Here is a 9,937-nt window from a genome sequence, read left to right as displayed (position 1 = left end):
TGAGTATCCTATGATTTGGAATTTCTCCTAGTCTTTCTTTGTTTGCCCTGACATTGCTATTTGGAAGGAGTACAGGTCAGTTATTTTTCAAAAATCAGGTGTATCAAGATGTCATTTTTGTACACTCAAGTTCTTCCTTTTTAGATGTACACTCCTCAGGCCAATTATCTTATAGAAGGGTCCTTACATTGGATCTGATGTTTCCCCACAATTGGGTTCAGACTGTGATTCTTTCACAGAAATACCACGGAAGGGATGTTGTGTTTTTCTCAATGCATCACATCAAGAAGCACATGGTATTGATTCCCCCAATATAATTGATGCTATTGGAGACTGTATAAATATTCTGCTACTCCTCAAACTTTCACCCACCAGCATTTTCATTCAGTGATGTTTCTTGCCTGAAAGTGATTAGTGTGGTTGCCAAATAGTGATTATCCTAATCCCATTGTTCCTTTTACATTTGTTTACTTTCTTTTTCCTGTAAGGTAAACAACATCTCCCCCAACCAATTAATAAATTAGTTGAGTGTGGGCTTTTCATTCTTATTTTATGCAAAGGGTTAAACTCTTATCATTACTTATTGTGATGTTCATATTGTCTCAAATTTGGCCCTTTTGAGCTGGGCCGTATTTTGACTGGTCGCCCATCATTCTTTGATTCTTCCTTACTTCTGGCACAAGATGTTCCAAGATCATTTTGTATGTTCTGTGCCCCAGCCTTGGAGTCATCCACTTCTCCAGGGAAGGGGGCAGCTTTCTGAAGGTACACATGGTGCTAAAATCATTTCAATCTTGAGATTCTTTCCAAGTTCATGTGGTATAAACAGAAAGGGGAGACTTTCAATGAATAATTTTATTCAAGATCCTTGTGTGGGTCTCTGTTCCCCCCTTGATCGAGTTTGAAGCAACTTACCAAAAAAAAACTTCTACAAAAAAAGTTACGAAATAAAAATTTCCAAAGGGAAAAAAAATGGTAGGAAAAGGAGAAAAACATATATGCCAGCAACAAAAGTTGCTGGGCTTGCCCAGAATAACTTGGTTTTCAACATTCTGGCAGCCAAATTAAAGAAGGAACTGCATGGGGAGAAGATGCCCAGTGCTCATAGAACACCTTCAGGGACTCTGGACTGCTGGCAAAGGCAGATGTGGCAGCAAGGGGCCTGGCTGGCACTGTGTTGTGGGAATAAAGAGCCTTTTGGGATGACATTCCAACCAGGCAGACACAGAATAAACTACGGAGAGGATGCAGCAGGGCGAGGATTTTTTTCTTCTTGAAAGCACTTTGAAATATGTTCTAGCTCTTGGACCAGAACTCAGTGAGACCCCACAGCTAGGAGAGAATTAGTATTTAAGGGCCCCACAATAACTCCTTCACTCATTCACTGTCTCACTCAATGATGTTCTAGCAAATATTTATTAGGAGACATGCAGCTATCAAGCCCAGGGGAAACAGAGACAACTAAGATCTAGACCATGCCTACCAGGTCTGACAGGGAGGCTTGACGGTGAATGATGGTGTACCAGATTAAACACTAACCATCCTCTGAGAGGGGCTGTGGGGATTGAGAGGCAGGCAACTGCAAGGCATCTCTTAGGGCTAGAGGAATATTTCATAAAGGAGCTGCTATGTTACTAGGACATGGAACTTCAGATCTGCAAAAGCGCTTTGAAGAGAATCCTGGCCAATGGCCCCATTAAGTGCTCGAGTCTGTTCTGCCATTGGACCTTATGCGTGAATTGTCATTTGATAGAGGTAGGGGTCTAGTGAAAATATGCAAATGAAGGAGTTGTCCATATGTGAATAGGTATTCTATAGTTCCTTCACTTATTAATTCATTTACCCAGTGACTATTTACTGAGGTCCTACTATGTTGTTGGCACCGTGGCAGACACTGGTGAGCAAAACTGCACTCAATGTCTGCCCTCCTAGTGCTTGAGATCTGATGGGAATGGTGGAAATTAATTAGATTAATCAAAATGTATGTGTATTATTACAAATTGCTCCAAGTACTCTGATTAGGCAGGGCCAAGGGGGGGAGTTTCAGCTTTATCTGCAACATCTTAGTTTTAGTATGTAAACTTTCAAACTTATACAAAGATAGGACACTGTAATAAACCCTCGAGTACCTGTCACCCACATATTCTCTCCTCCAGGATTATTTATAAGCACATTCCAGACATTATATTACATTGTATTCATTCACAAGTTTTTCAGTAAGTATCTCTAACAGAGACCCTTTGAGAAAAACATAACTATGATGCCATGATCACACCTAAGAGTACTACTAATAATTCCTTAGAATGATCAAATATCCAACCGATGTTCACATCCCCTTGTCTTGAAATTACAATTTGTTCGAATCTGGACCCAAATAAGGTCCATACATTGCAATTGGTTAAGAGTCTCTTAATGTGCATTTTTGCCAGTATATCTCTGGGATAGATTGCTTGAAGTTTCTTGGGTCAAAGGATAAGGATGTGTGTAATTTCATTAGTTGTTATAAAGTCCCCTCTACAGAGCTGTAGCAGTTTGCATTCCCACTGGCCATTGGAGAGAGTGTCCTTTTTCCTAGAGACTCACCAACGGACTATATTATCAAACTTTTGGGTTTTTGCCAATCTGATAAATGAGAAGTGGTATCTCATTGTAATTTTCATTTCTTTAAATTAAGTTTCAAAAGAAAATGGGCTCAGGGTGGATTCTGAGTCTGCAGAGGAAAGAAGCAATTTGCATAGAAATAATAATATTGCCAACTACCATCCGACACATGTTATTTTATCTTACTTAATCCTCAGTCCTCCTAGGATGGAAAGTCATATTGCCCTTTACAGGGAGAAAACTGAGGCACCGAAAGGGTGCATACACCCTTGTCTAGGGTCCTACAAAAAGGGAGTAGAGACCAGACTGAAGCCATGGTGGTGTGTTCAGGAACAGCATCTGAGCTGCTCTGCTGACCTGAAGGACAGCACAGTCCCAGAGTGTGAGCATCCCCCAAGGTGCATCCTTCTTTCTTACTTGGAGCCACCTTACAGAGCTCCTGGCAACAGTAATCATTGTCCCAGCAGCTTTAAGAGCAAGGAGAGGGGCATCACAAGCAATTCCTTGATGATAATGGCTGGGTCCATGGTGGCCAGAACCAGCTAGTGGTTGACAGGGCTCTCAGGCCAAGGAGGATGAGGCCTGGTGATGGGAAACAAGGAGCCACCCCTGCAACAGTTCCAGGGTGTACTTTGGAGCCCCTGTTATTATGATATTAGAACAGGATTTTTCCTCCCCTCCATTTTTCTTAAAGAAAAAGACATGAAAATAAGAATGGATTTTAGAAAAGAGGAACCAACTCAGAAATGCAAACCTACCACATTCAGACTTCTAAGTGAGTGCTCTTCTGACCAATGCCTTTTGATTCCTGAAATAGTGCTTCATACCTTTCCCAATCCACATCAGAGATCTGGTTTTTTAGCCTTACAATATTACTCCAGCTGGTGAGCAGCGAGCCAGCGTGGGGGCTGTGGCCAGCCATGCTGTAGAGGGAACCTGCGTTTCCCGTGCCCCCATGGGCTCTGTCTGCAGAACTGGAAGCCAGGAGGAGATGCAGCCCCTTCTACGGAGCACGGAGCGCAAGCCAGGATCCTCCACAACATGGATTTTGCTCTGCTTTGGGATATTAGAGGGAAAAAAACCTCTTTGCCTGCTTCCTTTAGCACCTTGAGGGTGCTACGGGGATTTCTTCAGCTCCATTGTCTGTCTTCACTCCTCAGCATTTTGTTTGTTTTTAAGATTTTATTTATTTATTCATGAGAGACACAGAGAAAGAGCAGAGACATAGGCAGAGGGAGAAGCAGGCTCCCCATGGGGAGCCTGATGAGGAACTCAGTCCCAGGACTCCAGGGTCATGACCTGAGTGGAATGTAGATGCTCAACCATTGAGCCACCCACTTGTCCCTGCACCTTTGTCTTTGAATATGTTTTGAAGCATTTGCCTATCTTTACTATGTGGGGTTTTGGTGTTTTGTCCACCTTCCTCTTCCTATCTATCAACTATGAATGATTGCAAAAATTCATTTCAAGGTTGTAAAGAGAGAGGGCAATTTAGTGGGGAAAGCCTCAACCTGTTTGTACAAACCGCCCTCCCCTGACACCCCCCCTTGCCAAATACTCAACAGTGACCCTCCCTCCCCCAAGAGGACAAACCAGGCCCTTCCTTTTTCAAGGGCTCTGGGAGAAAGAGCTGGAGAATTACTCTGGGCTCTGGCAGGACTTCAGATTCTTTTGTTTTTTCCCAGTCAAAGCTCAATAATTCTTGAGCTCCAAATTTAGAAGCCTGTATGGAGAGGCCTGAGAAATCAGTAGTAAGACAGCCAAGCTTTCTAACTTTTTTTTTCCCCAAGCAATCTAATAAAGCTATTGCACAATCATTTCCCAAGGTCAATTTTCTGCTTTTAATAGTTTTAATGAGCTGTTTAAGAGGCTCCTCAACTTGTGCTCATCCAAACTTGCACGTTTGGGTGTAAGGAGGAAAGGAAGGGATGAAGAAAGGGGAATGAGGAGGATGCAGGAGAAGGGGTTCTGGCCCACTAGCTGGGGTGCAGGAAGGGGACCAGCATGCAGTTTAATGTCCTTGCAGGATGTCTCAAGGATGCTCAGGGAGCACTGTTTCACCCTTGAGATCAGATCTAAATAACTCAGGACCTGAGGGCCAATCATCACTTCTACCTGCAAGTAGGACCCGAGTGCCTCCCAAACTTGGAAATCTACAGGGAGGGGAGGGAGATATCAGAGTTTGAGGGTGGTGAGGAGGACAGAGGGAGGGAGGACAGAGAAGAGCCTTTAGTTTTTGGTGAATGCATGAGTTTGAAGAAGGGGCTGAGGATGAGGAAGGAGAGGCAAGGGAAAGAGGTCCCAGCTAGGCAAGAGTGATGCTTCCAGCACCACCGAGGCCCATGTGTGAGGCAGTCTGATGCTAACGGTCACCGTCATCACTGTGTGATGCTAGTGAGGCCCAGTGCTGTCCCCCCTGGTCACTATGGACTGAGCCTGAGGCTATGCACATTGTAGGTCTTTGCTCCCTTAATGCTCACACTGCCGGCGAGGTAAGTTCCATTGTTCCCATAACACAGTTGGGGAGAAAATTGGTCATGGAGGAGAAAGCATTGGTCCAAAGTCATCCAGTTAGTACGGTTGATCTGCATCCAGACACTCTGGCTCCAGAACCCAAGGTTATTATATCCGTGACTGTTATTTCAAACACTACCTGAGGGCAATATGAAATTTTCAGAAAAAAAATCCAGATATACCAACGCAAAGCCCGTAAGCCACTTAAGAATTTTGATGCATGTGGCAGGCACTTCAGACTGTCCACCAAAAGCCATTCATTCCTTTTCTGTAGCAATGGAATGATAGGCCTCAGCCACTCAGCTAGACAGCCTTTCCTGGCCTCTCTGGCAGCTAGGTGATGCAATTGTCACCTGTGGAGCATGAGTGGAGGCGATGTGGAACATCCTTGGGCCTGGGGTGACAGTAGGGGTGAGTCCTCTGCACTCAGTCCCCTTCCTGCTGGCTGAAACCTGCAGGTGCGGCCATCCAGCTTCAGCCATGTTTGTGATGACAATGCTGGGGGGTGTTTGGGAGACACACATGCATGGAGAGGTGCTGACCTCCTACACTGCCCACCTTCACCTTGACACTGTTGCATGAGAGAGAAATACAATTCTTTATTTTTCAGGTCATTGTACTATTGCATCCCTTTGTTATAGCAGTTTTCCCTGACTATTATGATATGTTTCTTCTAAATTTTCTTCCTTTGGAATATATATATGTACAGTAGTTTTTCACATACTGACCCCCTTAGGTATTTGTGGTTTTCCTCATATTTTATGATCCTCTTTAGGGACCAGTGAATCCAGACACACCATCAAATTACAGTACAATGTTAATTAAAAATGACAATCAAGCTACAAACCACCCATTGTATACCTCTCCTTTGATTTGAGAAGTCCTTCAAACCTCAGGCATTCAGTGGGCAGAGTGTATTTCCCACAGGACCATCATATATGTCTGAGGTTCTTCAGATTCTAGGGTAATGCAACCATCTCTCTACTCATGTAAGCCTGAAATTTTGTTCTTGCATCTTGTGCCATGACATGCAAGGCCCAGGTGCCCTGTTTCCTCACCTTTGTCCTCCATCAGTGCTACATCCTAATTAGGCCCCAGTATTTCTGTTCATAGGTGAGGGCACTGAGGTTCAGGGAGAATCTGGTTTTCTGGCCCTATATCTGGTCCAGAATCCATGCCTGGCCAAGGATGGACTGTGGGGGCCAAACCAGGTACTCAACTCCTTTGATTTCCCAAACTAGGACCTTTAAAAAGTATTTTTAAAAAAGTTTTTTTCTTACATTTTCAAAAGTGATTTGTGTTCTGTGTACACACCATTCAACACAGAGGTTGAAATAAGCCTTCTAAAACCTATGTCATAAAAAGACCGATAACCCAGTTTTTTAAACATGGGCAAGGATTTGAAAGACATTTATTCATTGACACATTTTTTAATCTTTTTTTTTTTTTTATTTATGATAGTCACAGAGAGAGAGAGAGAGGCAGAGACACAGGCAGAGGGAGAAGCAGGCTCCATGCACCGGGAGCCCGACGTGGGATTCGATCCCGGGTCTCCAGGATCACGCCCTGGGCCAAAGGCAGGCGCCAAACCGCTGCGCCACCCAGGGATCCCTCATTGACACATTTTTTAAATATAAAATTAAAACTCAGATTATCCTCTTTACACACTGTTTGAAAATTGATCCCTCCCCCCCATTTACCATGTCACAGACATCCTGATGTGTCTGTCCCCCCCATCTTCTGAGGGAGAGCTCACTTGGCTGCTGCTTATTCACTTCTTCAGCACTTACGTAGTGAGCACCTACTATACTGACAGTGGACAGGATAGATCAAAAGCAGTGGTTTGTCATGCGTCCACAGGGGATGGGAGAGGACGGATGAGGAAAGGCCCATTCTGGCAGCGGAGACAGCTTGGAACCTAGCTGGGAACACCAAAGGGAGGAATTTCAGGACCTGCTCTAGGAAGCAGGGTGGCCTGGGGGTCAGGAGGCTGCAGAGCCCACAGGGCCCTTTGTGATCAAACTCTTATTGCTCTGATTGCAGCTGCTGGCTCTCCGTCTGCCTCCACCGGGAGCTGTCTGGCTGGCGACAATACATACCTCTGAGAATCTGGGAGGAACAAGCGTGGGGTGGTTTCATTCTTGTGCTTTGTGCATAATGTAAATGTAATTAATCATGTCTATGGTGGTTTATAATTTAGTATTTTTTTTTTCATTTTTAGCAGTCTAATTAAATTCGTTTGAGCTTTATAAGTAGTTATTTTAGAATTTTTCTTTGTACCCCCACTGTTGGAGTGCTGAAGACTCACAATAAATATGTCTCAAGGTGGCTACTGCTGTTTTCAAAATGAATCTTAAAGGCTATTCAAGTGAAAAGTATTTTTGTGTTACTACAACTTAAATTAGCCACGGGAAAAAAACTGGAGAACTGCTTCTTGTTTCTTTCTTCTTAAAAACTTTACAGTGCTGTAAAGAATTAGGATAGGAACGGCTATGAGCTGAGGGGAGCCGTTTGGCAAGGTCCTAACCCAGGATGGACATGGAAGTGGTAGGTGCTTCTAGGACCCCGCCTGGGCTTTCAGCTTCTGATTTAGAAAAGAAAATACCCATGCTTTTCTCTGTCTCTCAGACAAAAGCCCATTTCCAGAAACATTGTACAGAGCTCATTTAATGGTGTAGGAATTAAGTTAGAAATATGCAATGCTTATCCCTTTTATGAATATCCTATTCACTGAGTTGACAAGTTCTCTCTTAAAGCCATAGAAAAATTATTTAAAATAAGGATTTAAAAACTCTATTAATAATTAAAGAGATACAAAGGAAGGCAACAACAAGATGCCATTTTTCTCCCACCAAACTCTCAAAAATTCGTATCAATGGCAGGAGTTCGTGTAGGTACAATCTTTGTGGGAATAATTTAAACAGTAACTTATTTTGGATAAGTTGTTGTGTTGTGTTGTTTGTTTGTTTGTTTGTTTACATAAACTTTGAACCAGACATCCCACCCCTCAGTCTGCATCTTAAGAAAGTACAGAGTTTCTGAAAGGTGGTAGAGGGAGGTGGGGGCGATGGGCTGGATGGGGGATGGGCATTAAGGAGGGCTGTCTATTTGATAAGCACTGGGTGTTGTACGTAAGTGATAAATCACTGAATTCTACTCCTGAAACCAGTATTGCACTGTATGTTAACTAACTAGAACTTAAATAAAAATTAGAAAAGAAAAAAAAGAGTACAGAGTTTAGGCAAATATGTAGGTTAAGAGAATTCTCATTCATACAATTATTATATACTTGCTGAAAGTTTTTAAAAAGAGGGTTTTTTGAAATTCTTCTTTTCTGTGTTATCTTATGTGTAATAATTCATGTCAGTTCCCCCAAAGGAGCCAGGTTGGAAATGACAGATGAGCCACTTTGAGAAGAACAACCCAGATTCTGGCCCTGCTACCCATTATGTGACCTTGGACAAGATGGACTAGTCTTCTCCATTTGACTTCTCCACTGATGTTATTTGTTCCTGAAAGTATCTTGTTTGTTCTTTTTTCTAATTTCCTGGGTCCCCATTCTAGAAAAATCAGTTCCTTAAGGGTAGGCACTAGTCAGGGCTGTTGACCACTGTGTTTGTGGAGTACAGACTATTGACTCCCTGGTTGTGCTGGGCCTCAGTTTCCTGTGACACAAATTGGGTAGTGACCATACCTACCTACCCTGTATTATAGAAGTCTCATACATGCAGAGTGCTCAGAAGAGTGTCCTTAAATATTCAATGAATGATGAATAAGGATTGAATTTTTAGTCTTCCCAAATTACTGGGAAAAACTGGTAGGAAGTCAGGTTAGTAGAGAGAAAAGAAGGAAGGATGAAAGTATTTCTAAGGAGATTCTCATTTCCTCAGACTTAGACACTGAATTCTTGTTGGTCTTGGTTTCTCCCCACAAACTCAATCCCACTTTGCTGGGAGCTGGGGAGGCAGGGTGACTTCCTTTCTCCCACAGTCCACGGTGACTCGAGTCTCCCAGGAACCTGCACTCGCTGACATTCAACTTCATGTAGAATTGGTACTTGGGGTAAAGGCTTTGTGAAGTCATTGTGTCTGGTGTGGGAGGCACTGCAGCCTTCACCAGCCTTACTTAGAAGGATTTTTTTTTTCCCTTATGAGTCTGTTTTGGGGCTTCAATAAAGAAGGTCACCGCTTGAAGCAAAATCTGGCTTTTTCACTTGGCTTCTATGATTCAAGCAGTCAAGTGCTTCCTGACTAAGTCCATTGGGTTAGACCTTGGCATTAATCCCTAGAGGAGGAAGGAGAGGAGGGGTGCTTGGCAGCTTACTTGGTCTTTCATGGAGGCAGTTAACTTTGGTGCTGGATGGGAAGTCAGAGATATTGTTAGCCCTCAGTTAGTGGAGTGGGACACTGAGGACAAAGCAGTGGCTTGTCCAGGGGTGGTCAGTTGGCTTGGGGCAGAATGGGCACCTGGCCTCAAGTGCTCAGACCCCGAGCTGGTCCTCTTCCCACCAAGTCCAGCTTCCTCATTTTGTCAGCAAGAGAATGAGGGCAGGGGAAGCAGCCTGCTGGTGCAGGAAAGGGTCTAGCCAGAGAGGAGCTGCTGGATTTGGGAATGTTCTCTGGGTGAGTACCTTACCACCTGGCCTCACACACCTGTATCCCTAATGCTGGAAATGTCCTTAGTCATGGCAGTTGATTTACCAAACCATCTGCTTTGTCATGCCCTGGGCTACACTCTATTGTATCAGCATTTTAAAATGTAAATTTCTGGTTCTACCTAAGAATAATGTAAATTCATTTTGATTTTAGGCTCAGGTGGTATC

This window comes from Nyctereutes procyonoides, unplaced genomic scaffold, assembly GCF_905146905.1.
Source record: "Nyctereutes procyonoides isolate TBG_1078 unplaced genomic scaffold, NYPRO_anot_genome, whole genome shotgun sequence".
Taxonomy (NCBI): domain Eukaryota; kingdom Metazoa; phylum Chordata; class Mammalia; order Carnivora; family Canidae; genus Nyctereutes; species Nyctereutes procyonoides.
The sequence above is the reverse complement of the archived record's forward strand: the minus strand, read 5'-3'. Positions refer to the sequence as shown.